Source organism: Phyllobates terribilis, unplaced genomic scaffold (assembly GCF_046119375.1).
Source record: "Phyllobates terribilis strain yellow unplaced genomic scaffold, ASM4611937v1 Scaffold_360__1_contigs__length_1932075, whole genome shotgun sequence".
Classification (NCBI taxonomy): Eukaryota; Metazoa; Chordata; class Amphibia; order Anura; family Dendrobatidae; genus Phyllobates; species Phyllobates terribilis.
This window is the reverse complement of record NW_027363120.1, coordinates 38,976-57,262: the sequence shown is the minus strand read 5'-3', so window position 1 is coordinate 57,262 and position 18,287 is coordinate 38,976.

Sequence of the window (18,287 nt, the reverse complement as noted above, 5' to 3'; positions counted from 1 at the left end):
CGGATACAAAACCATCTTCCACCTATGTTATGTCCCGGCTGATTTACACTGATTGTATGTAGGGGGCGATACAAGCAGGACGCGCCGCAGACATGGGGGTAATTTAAGGGGGATCCGCCATACACCGGAATCATTGTACAGTGCAGAATAATATGGAAGATCACAGAAGAGAACTGAAAAGGAATCTGTCAGCAAGTTGTGTTTTATATGTAATCTAAGAACTGCATGAAGTAAGGGCCGAAATCCTGATTCCGGAGATCTGTCACTTACTAGGGTCTGTGTCGTTGTTTTATTAAAATCAGTGTTTAATCAGCAAGAGATTATCACTACAGGACTAGTTGTCTTGTGCCATGTAGTCCTATTGCTCTGTGTAGCCCTGCCCCCACCACTGATTAGTGGATTTCTGCCTATCCACAGCGTACTGTACAAGAAAGCTGCCAATCAGTGCTGTGGGCAGTTATACATAGCCCAGCATGCAGAGAAAGAGAGATTTTATCACAACTGCTGCACCCAGTAAGTGACAGTGCTGGAATCAGGGTCCCTGCCCCTACATCATGCTGCTCTCAGATGAGTAGCACAATCTGGTGACAGATTCCCTTTAGTATAAGTGCTATTATCTAACACAATAGTGTCATCTACATTTAGAATAGAGATGTCCCATGGTTATATGGGGATAATACAGGACGTGTCATTCACACCCCATGATCTGGTGATATACAGACATCTCCCTCTATGATACTTACAGCGGCAGGTTCTTGGATCTCTGGGATCTCACAGATTACACTGTCAGCATCCGCCAGCACAGTTGTATCTAAAATAGTGATAAAACGATGAAGAAATAAAATGTATTAGATTATATCAATCCTATATACACAATACAGCAATATAATGGAAAAATGGCAGGACGTCTGTAAATGGGGCTATTACTAATTATATGGGGATTCTAAATATGAGAACGTACGGCACATCCATAGACAGATACATGTAATATAAATGATGGAGGAATCCCCAATCATCACATGAATGAGGAACTCATCACCCTCACTGTACATGTGAGTGATGGGAAGAGACAGTTCAAGCAGAGCAGCCATATGCAAGTTAGCCTGGAAGTGCACTGGGGGCATGTTACTGCACTCTGACTTTTTCTTCCCCCCCAGTGAACTTCCATCTAGATTTATATTAGATTTCTCCTGACTAAGACATTAGATCCTGATCCCCCATCCTGGTATATGCTCCCCCATACTGGTATATGCTCCCCCATCATGGTATATGCTCCCCCATCTTGGGCCCCCATTCTAGTATGTGCTCCTCCATCCTGGAATATGCTCCCCCATCCTGGTATATGCTCTCCTATCCTGGTATATGCTCCCCAGTCCTGGTATATTGTCCCCCATTCTGGTATATTGTTCCTCATCTTGGTATATGGTCCCCCATCCTGGTATATGCTCCCCTCCATCCTGTTTCCCTATACTGGTATATGCTCCCCCATCCTAATCCCCTATCCTGGTATATGCTCCCCTATGCTCGTCCCCCATCCTGGTATATGCTCCCCCCATCCTGGTATACGCTCCCTCATACTGGTCCCCTATCCTGGTATATGCTCCCCCATCCTGGTCCCCCATCCTGGTATATGCTCTCTCATCATGGTCCTCTATACTGGTATATGCTCCCCCATCCTGGTCCATGGTCCCTCATCCTGGTATATGCTTTCCCCCATCCTGGTATATGCTCTACAATCCTGGTCCCCTATAGTGGTATACGCTCCCCAATACTGTTCCTCTATCCTGATATATGCTCCCCAATCCTGGTCCCCTATCCTGGTCCATACTCCCCCATCCTGGTTCCCTATCCTGGTATATGCTCCCCCATCCTGGTTCCCTATCCTGGTATATGCTCCCCCATCCTGCTCCATGCTCCCCCATCCTGGTATATGCTCCCCCATCCTGGTCCTTGTTCCCCCATCCCGGTCCCCAATCCTGGAATATGCTCCCCCGTCCTGGTCCATGCTCCCCCATCCTGGTATACGCTCCCCAATCCTGGTCCCCCATCCTGATCCCCCATCCTGGTATATGCTCCCCCATCATGGTATATGCTACCCCTTATTCTGGTATATGCTCCCCAATCTTGATCCTCCATCCTGGTATATGCTCCTCCATCATGTTATATGCTCCCACCCCAGCCGGGTATATGCTCCCCCATCCTGGTCCCCCATCCTGGTATATGCTCCCCCATCATGGTATATGCTCCCCCCCCATCCTCTGGCGCCAGTCTCCTCCACCGGCCTCTCTGAAGATCAGGGTATGTCCCCACTGGAGATCGCAATACACGGTAAGCGCCTACGCATACCGCTTTATCAGTCGCCACACTCCTCCTCCATCCTCATCCTCCTCCCTCCCTGTCTGGGATGTGTCTTTCTGTCTCTGTCACATCCCTGATTATATTATAGGTAGAAGGTCGGATGATCGGCTTACCTGTAATCAGATCGCTGGTCAGTTCCGGCTGACTTGTATTAGGGTCAGGGATTATTTCCGGGTGTAGATTTTGCCCATCTTTGGTGTTGCCTTTTGCTGTTTCCTAATAATTATAATATATATATTTAATATGTGGAAGATTTCACCAAATCACGAAACACATAAATCAGGAAGCACTAAACCCACATTTACAGATGCAGCAATTGTAACTATACAAATAATGCGCCATCTTGATAATATTTCTCAGAAAGTTCTCTCATTTAGGTGGATTAAGATAAATTTAGATTGAAAAATCAAACGTTCAGTGTAAACTTCGACTTTTCTGCACTGTGATACCCCAGAGCTGTGTTACCTGCATTCTTTATATCATGGGTACATCTTGTACTCCATTCCCTACAGTATTGGGTGGAATTGCTTTACACTGCAGTTCCTCTCCACAAGTCCATGTTAATATAGTGTAGAAGAGACTTGTGTGCACTATTATCGCCTATTATCTCAGCTTCAGCATTTACAAGCAGGAAGACTCTGATAATAGTGATAGACAGAAGCGGTAATACAGACTTCCCACCACTGAGCTGTGACTACATCAGCAGAATACAGACTGTCCTCACAGGCGAGGGAGCAGCACAGACTGGCGGCCATACATATACTGAGCCTGCCAGGAGCTGACAGGAGGCCTGTAACATCTACCACCAGATCTGATATCTGACTGCTGATCTGGAGAAGATCAGAGAACAAGGACGTGTGATAGGGAAGATGACGGCTCCTTACCAGGCGTTCCGATGAGCGGGCCGGATGTTCCAGGACAGACAGGACTTTCTCGGCGAGTTCTTTAATAAAAGCCAAATCGCCGTTTTGAAATCTTTTTTCAGCCTATAAAAAAGAAAAGAAATAAAAATGAAAATCCTGAGTGAGAAAGGGCACAATGGAGGCGGCCATTGTATGTGACATCTGCTCCTCTGAAGAAGTTTCTGTCCCACTATTATTATCTATGATTATGGAGAAGATTTGTGCGGAGGGTCCGCCACTTACCTGCTGTAGTAAAGTCCTGATGTTCTGAGGTAAATCCGTCAGATAGTCTGACGTTAGATGACCTTGGTAGTGTTTGGTCAGGCAGTCATTTACTAGCTTTATCACCATCCGGTGAGTGAAGCTGAGGACGCCATCAGGTGGTAGAAGCGCAGTGTCTGGGTTATTATTGATAATAATCTCCCATAGTGCGTCTACCTCAAGATTATCCAAAAGTAATTCAGCCATAGCGAAAAACTGCAAATGCTATCAGTCACTATGAAGCCAAGAAAGGCACCCGCGACCCTGTGTACATTCTATAAGTAATGGCTGTGAGCTGTGATGTCATAATGGCCGACCATCACCAGTGATGTCATCATGGAATCTTGTCACAGAATGTTAAACTGGCGGCTCTGCACAAAAAGATGCCACCTAGCAATGCTGACAGTGCAAACACCATAGAATGAATTACATCTCCATGTTATTATGGACGTTTTATTTTATTTCCAATTACAGCACAACCAGGATAAGGGGATGTTCACACGTTGCATTTTCACTGCATTTTTTTCCACCCCGAAAACCTGAGTGGTAGGAGGAACAACGCTGCATACAATACTCGCGTTTTTGCAGCTCTTTTAATGTTTTTTTTTTATTTTAATGGGTGAAAAGCGCTGCAAAACTGAAAGAATTGACAAGCTGCAGATTTAAAAAAACACAGGAAAAAAAATGCAGCGTGTGATTGAGAGTTTAGAAATCTCATCTCTAAGCCGGCTCTGTAAAATGCAGCGTTTTATTTCCTCAGAAGAAAAAAAAAGGCTGAAAAAAAACTGCTAACTGTGAACATACCTTAAAAATATACTCTGCTATGTTACTGGAAACATTGTGTAGATTTATTTCTCATGTGTCTTTTTTTACCATAGAACATTTAACTCATTGGCTGCACATGACTATTAACAACTGTGACAACTATTGAGCAATTAAAGATAAGCGACTGAAGTTATAAATCATTGAGATCAGGGGTTGGCAATTCATTTTCCTGAGGGGCCACATAAGAAATTGTGACTGTTGTGGCTGAACTAATAGGCTGAGAATGAATTCTACTATGCTCACGCGCCATGCTCAAGCCCCCGGCCCGCATATTGTGCGGCTGTGACAGCTGACAAACATGCAGGAAATGTTTTCCATACACATGGCCTTAGCCATGTTGGTTATTGGCATTCCTGTGATTGGCCGGCTGCATTGCGTCATCGGGTTTATAGAAGACCCTGTGAGGCGAAGCTTACCACACTGTCCTCTGGAAGCAGTTCAGAGAGAGTTGACCTAGAAAGGGAGAGCTTATATTATTCTACGTCCCACCCTAAATATTATAAAATTGTACCCTTTACTACCTTTCATGGTGTTTTTAACATTTTCTGACCTATTTAATAAGTAATGAATTTAAAAAAATGACGTGGCGTCCCCCCTATTTTTGATAACCAGCCAAGGTAAAGCAGACATCTACAGGCTGATATTACTGATATTATCAGGCTGGGAAGGTCTATGGATATTGGCCTCTTCCCTGCCTAACAATACCAGCCCCAGCCGCCCATGTAATCCATGGCGATCCCACGACATCCACCGATTCTGTAGTACAGCCGATGGAGTCTCGTTCTGAGAACAAAGCCTCTTAGGTCACTCCCGGTCAAGCTGCGCTCTGCGAGACCCGGCGAGAGCAGTGATGACATCAGTAATGTTACTGAATATATATCTAAAATATTTACAGCGTCTATCTATCCATCTATATACAATATCTAAAATATATACAGTGTCTATCTACAATATCTACAGAATCTATCTATCATCTATTTATATATCAATCTCTCATGTCTATCTATCTATCTATGTACTCCATGTGTGAATACATATGTGTGTGTATATATGTGCGTCACCTATGGTGTATGTACATTCATGGCCGAAAGTGTTGGCACCCTTGAAATTGTTCCAGATAATGAAGTACCGTATTTTTCGATTTATAAGACGCACTCCCCCCCCCCCCCCATATTTGGGGGGAAAATAGGGGTGCGTCTTAGAAAGCGAAATCACCTTACCGGCTGCAGTGGAGCAGGTCCCGGAGATGCTGCGGGGTGCCAGAGATGCGGACAGTGTGCCGGAGATGCTGCAGGGTCAGGACAGGGTGTTCGGAGGTGGCTGCTGGCCCCATGCTGTCTGCCAAGTTCTGCGCTGGAGGTGTTCGGTGGTGAGGGGGATCCGCCGACATCTTGTGGCAGCCGGATGTTGGCGGAGCCCCCACACCTTCCATGCTGTCCTATGCGATGGACTCCGGGAAAATGGCCACCGGATTGAGATTTTTGCGCTGAGATCTCGTCTCCTGAGATCTTGGTGCCAAGATCTCAATCTGAGCATGCGCCGCCTCTGGCGGCCATTTTCCCGGAGTTCATTGCATAGGACAGCATGGAAGGTGTGGGGGCTCATCATTCTACTGTTTGGAAGGCCTACAAAGAAAAGAACACAGTACCCACAGTCAAATATGGTGGAGGTTCAAAGATGTTTTGGGGTTGTTTTGCTGCCTCTGGCACTGGGTGCCCTGACTGTGTGCAAGGCATCATGAAATGTGAAGGTACCAAAGGATGCAATGTAATGCTGTAGTGCTAAGATGTTAATGGTCATCAGGAATTCATATTGGTATCCTGTCTTTAAAGAACCCTTTAAGATATTTCACAGTAACAATTCAACTTGATAGCCTTGTACTTTCTGTAATTTTCTCAAACACCTGGACTGCATAGCTCCATTATCATTGTTTAGTTTATAGTATCACCCAGTACCATATAGCTCCATTATCAATGTTTAGTGAGAACGATGCATGTTTATATTCGTTGGCAATATTTGGTGAGAATATGCTGTGTTTATAGAATGGTAAGACATCTGGTACCAGGAGCATTTGGCATAATTCATCTCCGGTGATATATTTGATATATTTGTTGGTGTTAATTGACATCTGAATAGCTGGCCACTCAGAAGAAAGATACTATATTGAACAAATAGAACCTGTCAGAATTTGTGTAACATTTGGTTGCGCAAGCATTTGTTTTTGAACAAGATATAAGCTAGTGAAGTTTTCAGCTAAGACAGAAGCCTGTTGACCTGTGGACTAAAAGGGGACGCCCTGACGTCGCAGTGTGGATTCATCCCAGGACTTTTCTCTGTCTTCGCTGTTTTGCTTCTCACAGCTGATATTTTTCTGGACAGATGATGTATGTTGCTCCTGGTGAAGTTTTTCCTGTATAGTGTGCGCTGTAACTACGTTACCTTTGTGATTTATATTGTGATGCAAAAGTGTACGCAATATCACACCATTTCCTATTTTCTGTAATGATTTAATTATAATAAAAATTAATTGCCTTCTTTAAAGCCGTATCCGAGCCCTTTAAATACTTGGCAAAACATTTTGGTGTCAGAAGTGGGATACACAGAAGCTTAAAATTTAAATTTTAGCTAAATTCCGATAATCCGGAATTTTGAGACCAAATTCCAATAGTCCGGAAAAGTGTGCGTACACCCCAGCAAGCTACTACTCTGCTGAACCAACTCCCAGATCCAGAAAAACAGCCGATGCCTTTCTATAGAAGCATGCTTCAAATCCAAAGGAATTACTCCGCCACATGGCAAGATCTCATTTCCCTGGCAAATCTTAAAGCAGGTGATGCATATTGGCCTGTTATGGACACTGCATTTAATGATGTCTCACTTGTCAGTGACACCACATGGGACTCTGATTTTCAGTTCTGCCAAAAACTTAAGCTCCGAGCTGTTAACGTGGCAACCGTACTAGAAAGTCCCATTGTGCCCAATCCACATACATTGTCAGAAATGCCATCAGATGCAAAACGTGTCATCGATCTGGTCAATGCTTTCTTCAGTGTACCACTGCATCCAGAAGATTGGTATCTGTTTGCCTTCACTTACAGAGGATCACAATACACCTGGACAGTCTTACCACAAGGAGCACAGAACTCACCAAGTCATTTCTCTCAGGCTCTTTGCCTTTTGTTTACGGCCATGGAAAGAGACTAACCATCAAGTTGTCCTTCTTCAGTAAGTGGATGATCTCCTACTATGTTGGCCGGATCAGGCGACAGCTGAAGAGTCGAGTCTCAGTCTTCTCTTTCATCTTGCACAACAAAACTGTAAGGTGTCCCTCAACAAAATCCAGTGGTGTCAGCCCAAAGTTGTGTTTTTAGGCCACTGTCTCTCTCCAAACCTGAAACACCTAACGGGTGAAAGGAAACTTGCTATTGAGACCGTTCCTCTACCAAAAGGACCTAAGCAATTACAAGCTTTCTTAGGACTTATCACATATTGTCGCCAATGGATTCCAGATGCCTCAAAACTGATGCAACCATTGTACTATTGTAGCAAAGGCGAGAGAGCTTGTAAGGGAATTCCTACATGATGTTTCAAAGATAGAGAGAGGCTGCCATCTGCTGGCCAGACACAGTCAAGCGGAACCAAGATATGCAAGGGAAGTTGAAGGGAGAGCAGATTTAGATGCTGGACCCAATCAGGTGACTTTCAGGAAGGAGTTCCGGGAGATAAGAGGCCAGTGCGCCAAACCTGAGGGGTCTTTGGCGCCAAGCAGCAGAAAGGAGCAGACGTGTTCCCTGCGTGCTGAGAAGCCCCGCGTGACAGGCCTAAGCCAGAGGCCTGTGAGGTGCCACAGCCGGGCACCAGTAGAAGAGCTCCGGATCCCTCACAGATGTGACCCGAGTGCTGTGCCTGCTGAGGAGACTCGGAACCTGCTTGCGGTGCTGAGTGAGTTCGCGGAACCCGACGCCGCCCGCCGACAGACGAGGACTGGACCCCCCTACCCAAGGCTTGAGAGACTGCCTCCAACGGTCAAGCAGAGAGGACTTGAGAGACGGCTGCCCTAGGAAAGTCACGCCAGCGAAAGCAGAGGAGCTGCATACGTGAACAGGGCCGTCACTTCTACTGTTCACTCATGGTACCGAGGACAATTGGGTTTAGGTACTCAGGTTGGGAGGGGAACGGTTGGGGCTAAAGAAGCTCAACGTGACCTAATTGAATTTATCCGGAAAAAGACTCACGGCCTAGCGGGAATAACTGGTGACCCACACTAGAGCCATATACACAGTTAAGGAACTCATGTGGTGTCTCCCATGATCTAGGGCACCACATTACCTTGAGAGACTTCGCATTTTGCTAATACTTCAAATTACTGTTTATTACCCTTGTTGCAATCCCTTGTTCAGAGTACCTGTTAAATATATATATAAACTGTTTATATTCAACTCTTACTGTTCTCGCCTTGTGTCTCTGTGCGTTGCATTCCGGCACCTGCATTACATTTAGCGTAGTCGGCAGGATGCAACATTCAGACGCAGAGATGGCGGAGCAGCCTGTGACTGGGTCCGGCCGGAGCCATATACCTTTGGGGGCTATGCTCAGCCACCTACCCAAGTTTACGGGGGATGGCATGTCACTGTGGGACTGGATAGAAAGACTGAGAAGTATGCTACGTATGTATCCCCTCGATCCTCTAGCCCAGGCGGAGCTGGCCCTCCTAACCCTTGATGGAGAGGCCCGGCAGACTGTGATGTACCGCCCACCTGGGGACCGTGACACCGTGGACAAAGTGATAAAAATTCTAGAGGACATGCACGGTGACACCATAGATCTGGGACACTTGTGCTTACGGTTGTTTCAGCGGGTCCAAGGGGAAAATGAGACAGTAAATCAGTATGTTAATGCATTACAGGAAGTGACGGCCCATATCACCAAGAAAGCTCGAGATGGGAACCGAGGACTGGGACCATTGGATGAGGTGTTGCGTGACCAACTGATTGCTGGCTTGAAAGACCCTTCCCTGAGGCAGATCCTGAAGGAGCGGCTGCGATTGAGCCCTGATCTGGGCTTCCTGGAGGTAGAGGCTGAAGCTAGAGTCCTGGAGAGAGAAGTTCCTGTTGTCAAAGCCACAGTTAGAAGTCATGAGGCAATTGCCCCTGAATTCACCACCAAAGAGCCTGATTGGGTACGGGAAATACGTCAGGAAATTCGAGACATTCGGGGTGAGTTGAATGCTATTAGAAAGACCCCTACTGCCCCCTTGCCTATGGACCGTACTGCCCAACGCAGACGGAGACCAGAGCGGGAAAGACGTTCCTACCCGGCCCCAACACGGCATGTACCCGACCTATCGGTAGAACGAGGACCAGAGTGCTGGACCTGCGGAGGTAGGGGGCATATCTCCAAAGACTGTCCCAACCAAGAAAGGAGGAGGAGGGGACAGCCGTTAAACTAAAATGCCCCACGGTTGTGGAGCATACTGTGGGGTCTCGAGCTTCAGAGAGTGGACGAGGGAGCTCTAAAGACATTGTCTCCGAGAGGCCCATTATCTGGGCTGAATTCAATGGGCAGCGGATCCGCTGTTTAATGGACACAGGGTCTCAAGTGACCACTATGCCTGAGACGTATTTCCAAAGTCACTTTCCTGAAGTCACTCGTTCCTGCCGGGAACCCACTGTCAAACTGGTGGCGGCTAATCAACTACCTATCCCAGTAGCGGGAGTAGTATGGATGTCCGTTCGGGCATGTGGAAAGGACCTCGGTCGGAAAGGGATCGTACTGACCACAGGGCCCGGAGGCGATGGGCCCATTGTAACCCTGGGCATGAATGTGCTGAAAGAGGTCGGACAGTTCCTGGCTGAGGGCTGTAACAAAAACAACTGGACCCGTGCCACTCGAGATCCAGCTAACAAGAGAGTATTCCAGCATCTCTTGCGGGTCAGTCAGATTCAAAAATTGCCCGCTACCTCTCAGTACCTTGGTAAGGTATCGATACCACCCGAAGCCACAATGACACTGCCATTGGGACAGACTGTACTCACTCTACCGGTGGTGGCACATGTGTCCTTAGAGGGCGTGGGCATTCAAATTGAACCAATGGAGGGAGAGGAAGCACCCTCTGGACTCCTGGTTGCTCGGACCCTGGCCACCGTGCGGCACGTTCGAGTACCCGTGCGTTGCATCAATTTAAGTGGCACAAGTTTACAGTTGGTGCCCTGACAAGAGGTGGCGCGAGTGTGTATAATGCCAGAAGCCCTTACTAGAGCTGATGCTATAGGGCTGGCACCTGTAGAAGGAAAGCCATGGACCCTGGAGGTGTCCCTCAATAGCCAAGAGAATGGAAGAGAACCATTGGCTGGGCGCCACCTCTTGGAGGAAATGGAGGCTAATCTGACTGAGTTTTCTGCTGGACAAGTAAGGCAGATCGAACAACTTCTACAGCGATATCAGGGAGTGTTTGCACAGCATGAAGATGATTTCGGGTGCAATCGGGACATTCAGCATGAAATACCCATCGGAAATACTGCTCCCATCAGAAAGAGATATCAGCAGATCCCGCCTCAAATGTACCAGGAGGTGAAAGAGCTGTTGGCCCACATGTTGCGGAACGGTGTGATCCGTGAAAGTCAGAGTCCTTGGGCGGCTCCGATCGTGCTGGTCCTGAAGAAGGATGGTACCCTGAGATTCTGCGTAGACTATCGAAAGCTGAATGCCTGTACAGTACGGGATTCCTATCCACTCCCCTGAATTGAAGAGTCTCTGTCTGCACTAGGGAGCGCCAAGTTCTTCTCTTCCCTCGACCTCGCCAGTGGCTATTGGCAGGTCCCAGTAACTGAGAAGGATCGTCCGAAGACAGCTTTTGTTCTTCCTATGGGCCTGTTTGAGTTCAATCGGATGCTGTTCGGGCTAACAAATGCGCCGGAACCTTCCAAAGACTGATGGAGAGATGCTTGGGGGACCTCAACTTTGAAGCCATTTTAATATATCTGGACGATATAATTATCTATTCCGGTACGTTTTAAGATCATCTCCGCCGATTGGAACAAGTGTTAGAACGGCTTCAAAGGCACGGCCTGAAAACTAAGCCTCGTAAGCGTCGTCTCTTCAAACGAGAAATTGAATATCTGGGGCACACTGTGTCCAGTGCAGGAGTGCACCCCACTGCGGAGAAAGTAGCTGCCGTGCAGAAGTGGCCCACACCCGCCAATCTAAGGGAACTGAGGGCGTTCCTGGGGCTTGCTGGATACTACCGCAGATTCATTAAAGACTTCGCTAAGATTGCGATCCCGCTCAATGAATTGCTGAGAGGAACGGCTGGCGGAGCCAAGCGGCAACCCATTCAGTGGGGCCCACGCCAAGAAGAGGCATTCCGAGCATTGAAAATGGCGCTAATGAATGCCCCAATTCTGGCCTACGCTGACTTTTCGCAGCCTTTTATGTTGTACACTGATGGAAGCTTGCATGGACTGGGAGCAGTGCTGGCTCAAGTACAAGGAGGAAAAGAGTGAGTGATGGCGTATGCCAGCAGGTCACTCCGAGACATGGAGAAGAATCCGGACAACTACAGTTCGTTTAAGCTGGAGCTACTGGCACTGGTGTAGGCCATGACCGAGAAATATGCTGAGTACCTGTCAGGGTCAGAAGTGCAAGTGCGGACACATAGCAACCCTTTGGCCCACATGGAGAACGCCAAACTGGGCGCGTTAGAACAGCGGTGGGTCGCAAGGATGTCCAAATACCAATATAAAATCGCCTATCGGTCCAAGGCCCTGAACACTCATGCAGATGCCCTGTCCCGGGTCACTCAGGCGGGGCCGAAGAGGGACAGAGATGAGGAGCTCGAAGGCAACGAGATCCCGGATTTCAGCCAGTTTGCCGCTGCTCTGGTCGACGCCCAGGAGACCAGAGAGGAGCCGAGGCCCACTCAAATTCTGGGCCGTTTGTTAAATAGTTAATTATGGATATTCATTTTTCTTAAATCTGAGTTCTATGCATCAGCCATCGTGTCTAGTTGACATGTGCTATTTGTGTGTGTATTTTTAGTTCACTACCATATGTAGAACAGGTATGCCATACGACTGGCTATAAAAGCCCATGCTACAGAAAGGAGGGGGGCTCTCTTGTTCTTCCCACCCCACAAGACACAGAAGAAGGATCTTCATGCTGAGAAGCAGCTGACATGTAGGCCTTGACACGTGTTGGACAAAGACATGATTTACCAGCCAGGATCCAAGGAAAGATGAACACTCATGATTGAATCTCTTTGTAACTGCTTCATCTATTTTATATTCTGTTTCAATTATTTTTTAATGGACAATTCAAGAATAAATAGATACATTTTTTTGTAAGAAAATCTTGATATTGATACTTTGCGAAGTCCTCAGTAGAGAAAAATAATACAGAAAGAAGTATTATTTAACAATGGTGAGCCAGCCAGTCCTGATTTAAGTAAGTGAATTTCTTCCCTGAACAAAGGGGGGGGTCCTGACGAGTTGAACAGCTGTTGTTCACGTGTCAGTAAATTCACTAATTTGTCACGAGAAGCAGAAAGGACCTACAGACTGAGGACTAAGTAGAGATTGTGTATAATTGTATATATATATATATTTATAGTAATAATTAAATAAATTATTAATTAATAAATTAGAATTTCACATATAAATTTAAATAGCAATATTTTGAATTACATTAGCACCAACTAATATATGTATAAGATATTTAAATAATTCTGTTTCTGTATGAATTTGATATTTAATTTTATTTTCTTATATTTCCTTAGAGTTTTCATTCCAAAGCAGGATTTGATCAAACAACTCTAAAATGGATTTATTTCTTTATTCACACAGGAAGTTGAAAATTGCATGATTTATGTGTATAACATTTTAAAATAATAACAATATAACTAGTTGAATTATTTTGTGCTGCTAATATTTTCTGAGCATGAAGTGTTCGTGCTAATTAAAGTAGCTTTACAGCATGACGTGTGACAGCTGCAGCCTTTGAACTTTGAGCTAATAAGTATAGATCCCATTCATTCTATTTCCAGCTGATGTAACTTAAAACCTGGCAGCCAGTGAAAAAAGAATCTAAGTCAAGTCAAGAGTTTTTTTCAAGTGTCTGAAATTTCAGTGACTTACTCTCATATTATATAATATGTACTTGGGGAATATTCAAAGAAATATTAAGATATTAAATTTAATTGATAAATTGGGATACAACAATTTTGGGTTAAATATATATATATATATATATATATATATATATATATATAAAATTTCATATGTGGAATGTTTGAGTTGAACAGATCTGTGAATGTCAGAGTGAAAATGACAGGGGATGAATGTGAGCAGCTGCTAAGTTATTGAATGTGAGGCCTCATGTGTACGAGAAAAAAAAATGTTTCTTTATGTGAAGGTACAAAAAAATATATTTAATTCTGAGAAAATTATAATACATAATTAGGTATTATCTACATATATATATATTTCTATATTTCTTTAATAATTATTATTTCTTGATTTAACTAATAGTGGATAAGGGAAACCACACATCAAAATGGTTTACAAAGTAAATTTACATTTAGAATAATTTTTCCACATGATAATATCCTTGAATAACTATGATATTATTATTTTTTAATGGTTACCTAAATAGGTACACACCTCTCTTTAGACAAATCTATGCTACTCATCGATATGAAATTTATGCAAAATATTTATAGAAGAGTAATTATTTTTTGATTTGGTTCTGATATATACATACATTTTATAAAATAATATTTTTTGATATTAAGGGGGAAAAATGTGTTTTTGATCCTGATTACATAATCACTTTTGATCAATACTTATTTTTCACACATTTTAATAAAGGTAAAATATTAATAAGGTACTATGGTATAATTAAGAAGGGTATTACATGCAAAGTTGCATAATTTAATATTTTTTGGTGATACAAGTTTATGACAAATATGAAATCATCCAAATAATGGAGATATAAATGTATTTTTTTATGAAGAATGATTGTTCTGCATTTGTCATTAAAATTTAAAGGCCTTATTTTTGTTTTTATTCTTATTTTTACTCTTAATTTTATTTTTCATTTTTAAAATTTTATTCTTACTTATTTTCTTATTTTTCCATTTTTTATTTTTAATTCTCAATTTTTGATTTTATTTCGGTTCAATATCTCAATTGAGAAAACACATTAATATTTAATAAAGTAATGTCTAGTACAAAGAATATTGCTTCATTAAATATAATGATATAAATTAATAGAAGGAAAAATGTTTACATTTTCTGAGTAAACACAACAATTCATTCATTCATTCATATATTTATTCATTTTAGTTCAGGAGTATACATTCTTTGGTATTATTAGTTTAATAAAGATATAAACACTTGTTTCAAAACACACTGACACCTATGGGTTGGAAAAGGTAATTACACCTATGACATAATATTTTATCACATGAAGAACTTGATTAATAATGAATCATTATCTATTATTGTTTATTATTCCAAACATAATTTATTTAATGTTTTGATAATAATTAGATGGATATTATTGATTGCTATGGTACGCTGTGATATTATAGGTTAGAAAAAATTGACAGATTTGGTATCAGATTAGGGAATGAAGACTTCAATCAAGATATCGCAATTATGAATTTTATCTTAATAAACACTTTTAATTTTTATAAATGAAAGAGACTCAAAAGTTACAAGAAGAAGCAACCGATATCCGGAAGTCTCAGAAGGTAACAGGTGTGAATGCTGAGTGATAATAGACTGTGTCCATTACATACAATACAATTCACACCACTGATCACCAGGACGGCAGAGGACGATGATCCTATATGTACTGTGTTGTGCTCAAGTTTCATCACGTTCCGTGGTTTCTTATCACCTGCAACGCTTCAATGAAAGCTGGTGAACAGGTAATACCTGGCATATGTGTCCTGTATATAAAGGACTGAGTACTGGTTATGGGGCTATATAAAGCAGGGAAGTGTCTAGTTAACCCTTGCGTTACTGACCAAAGACGTCACATCTGTTCCAAAAGTGACATGAGACCAGTGTGGACGACACGGAAGATTCCAGAACTATCCAACGTAAGTCCAGGTGACATCGCACAGATATTAAAGCTACATTTCATCCATGTACTTTGTTTTCTTATCAATTGACACACATGATCTTTCTAATAAAGAGTACAGTTTATGGACTGCACAATGATGAATACAATTATGGACTGTACAATATCTACACGCTATAATTTATTTCAAAGGAGTTTTCATCTAAAGACTGTGTTATAAAAGAACCAAGAAGAAGACGAGACGACGACCCGATGACATCAGACGATGACGATTGAACCCGCGATTGCTTCAATTTAGATATAGGGAAGTATAATTATACATATTAAATGAATATTAGTCACGGCTTACCATAACATGAATTCACATCATTATATAACAATAATCAGATATTGATATTATTATTATTATTATTATTATTATGGAAATTTAATGATATTGCCAAGGAAGAAGGAAAGAAAAAATGATTGATGAATGTATCTTCTTTTGAGGATTTTCAGTTAAAGTTCTTATATCCTCAAAAAAAAAGGGGGGAATGTTAAATAGTTAATTATGGGTAATCATTTTTCTTAAATCTGAGTTCTATGCATCAGCCATCGTGTCTAGTTGACATGCGCTATTTGTGTGTGTATTTTTAGTTCACTACCATATGTAGAGCAGGTGGGCCATACGACTGGCTATAAAAGCCCATGGTACAGAAAGGGGGGGCTCTCTTGTTCTTCCCACCCCACAAGACACAGAAGAAGGTTCATGCTGAGAAGCAGCTGACATGTCGGCCTGGACACGTGCTGGACAAAGACGTGATTTACCAGCCAGGATCCAAGGAAAGATGGGTGAATCTCAACAATTAAGCTAATTATGGACAAATGGACAATTACTTTATAACTAATTATTGTATGTACCTGCTGCAATCTGATTCTTTTTAATGGACAATCCAAGAATAAATAGATACATTTTTTATAAGAATATTGTGATATTGATACTTTGAGAAGTCCTCAGTAGAAAAAATAATGCAGAAAGAAGTATTGTTTAACAGCAGGATCCCTTCTGCGCAGTTAGAAAGCGGGTGGCATTACCAGACAGGCTTTGGGTGCAGGTGGAGGACCGAGAGGAGGCAGAAACAGTGGAGGAACTTCTAGATAAAGAGGATTGATGCACAACTAGTGGGGACAGCAAGACTTGGACAGCAGCCCCTTGTCCTGCTGTCACCATAGTTACCCAGTGCCCAGTCAGCGACATGTAACGCCCCTGTCCATGCCTACTCGTCCAAGTGTCTGTGGTGAAATGCACCCTGTCACACACAGAGTTTCTCAAAGAAGCGGTGATGTTGTGTGCGACAAGCTGGTGGAGCGCAGGCACACCTTTCTTTGAGAAGTAGTGCCGACTGGGCATCTGGTACTGGGGCACTGCGACGGACATAAGGTCTCGAAAATCCTCTGTGTCCACCAGGCGGAAAGGCAGCATTTCTGTAGCCAACAGCTTGCAGATGGTGAAATTCAACCTCTTAGCTTTGTCATGACTAGGAGGAAATGGTCTTTTACTTGTCCACATTTGAGGGACCGAGGGCTGGCTCTTGTGCTTAGACGGGGTTGAGTAGGGTGTCCCCGGCAAACTGACTGTCTGTGAGGAAGATGCAGGCGGAAAAGTTAGGTTGCCTTGATCCAAAGGTGGTGCTCTCGATGTCGGAGAGTGCTCAACATCAGCTGGTGTTTCCACTTCCAAATGAAATGATGACCTGCCAATCACACTGGCTGTTGCGGGTAAAGAGGTGGCAGGTCTGCGTCCAAAAACATGTGTGACTGCTGTCCCCCCAGTCACAGAGGATGAAGAGGCCACGGATGCACAAGATGGGGCAGACAGTGGTTGGCCAGGCCCACTAGGCCGCATTGTAGCACAGTGAGCTTCCCACTGCAACTTATTCTTCATATCCATGTGACGGTTCATGCATGAAGTACTCAAACTATGGATTTTTTGGCCTCTACTTAGCTTTTGGTGACAAATATTACAGATAACACGAGTTGGGTCATCCTTATCGATCTGAAAAAAAGCCCAGGCTATGCAAAGCTTAGAGCCCATGCGACCTGAAGAGCCAGCACGACTTGTGGTCAGAGGCAGAGTTGTGGTGGAGGATGCAGTTGTTGACGTGCTTCCAGTACTCCGTCTCTGTCCAGGAAGGCGCAACCTAACTTCGTCGTCAATAGCATCCTCCTCCACCTCCTCTGCTGACCTCATCGACTGGCTGACTGTGGGTTGACAGTAAGTGGGATCTCCAACCTCGTTATAATCATCCTGTGTGTTCTCACACCCGTCGTCCTCAGACCCAACCTCTTCCTGCCCTGACCGAAAAATCAAGTTGTCGCTCCAATCAGGTATTTGAGTCTCATCATCGTCTTCATCATTGTCTCCACCATCAAGAGTTACAGTTTGGGAACGAGGGTCTACATTATGCTCAGAACCTTCTTCATCTGGTCCTGGATCCAACTCATAAAGATTCTGGGCATCAGTGCAGATCATTTCCTCGTCTGGATTAACAGAAGCTCTGGAGCAGACCTCCATTTCCCAGGCTATAGTATGAGTAAACAGCTCTGCAGACTCAACCATCTGTGTTACCCCATACTCAGATGGGCAGCTGGAGACTTGGGAGCTGTGAGGAAGCAAGTGTGATTGGGGTGACACCTCTGAGGACTGGAGTATTTGTGATGTTGAAGTTGAGGAGAGCCCACTTGAAGGAGCACTTGATATCCGTTGAAGCACCTGCTGTTTTTGTGCCTCATCTGGAATTTGTAGCGATGGACGTGTCCGTAAGAAAGGGATCGTATCACATTGTCCACGAAAAGAAGTAGACATCTTAGTTTGGC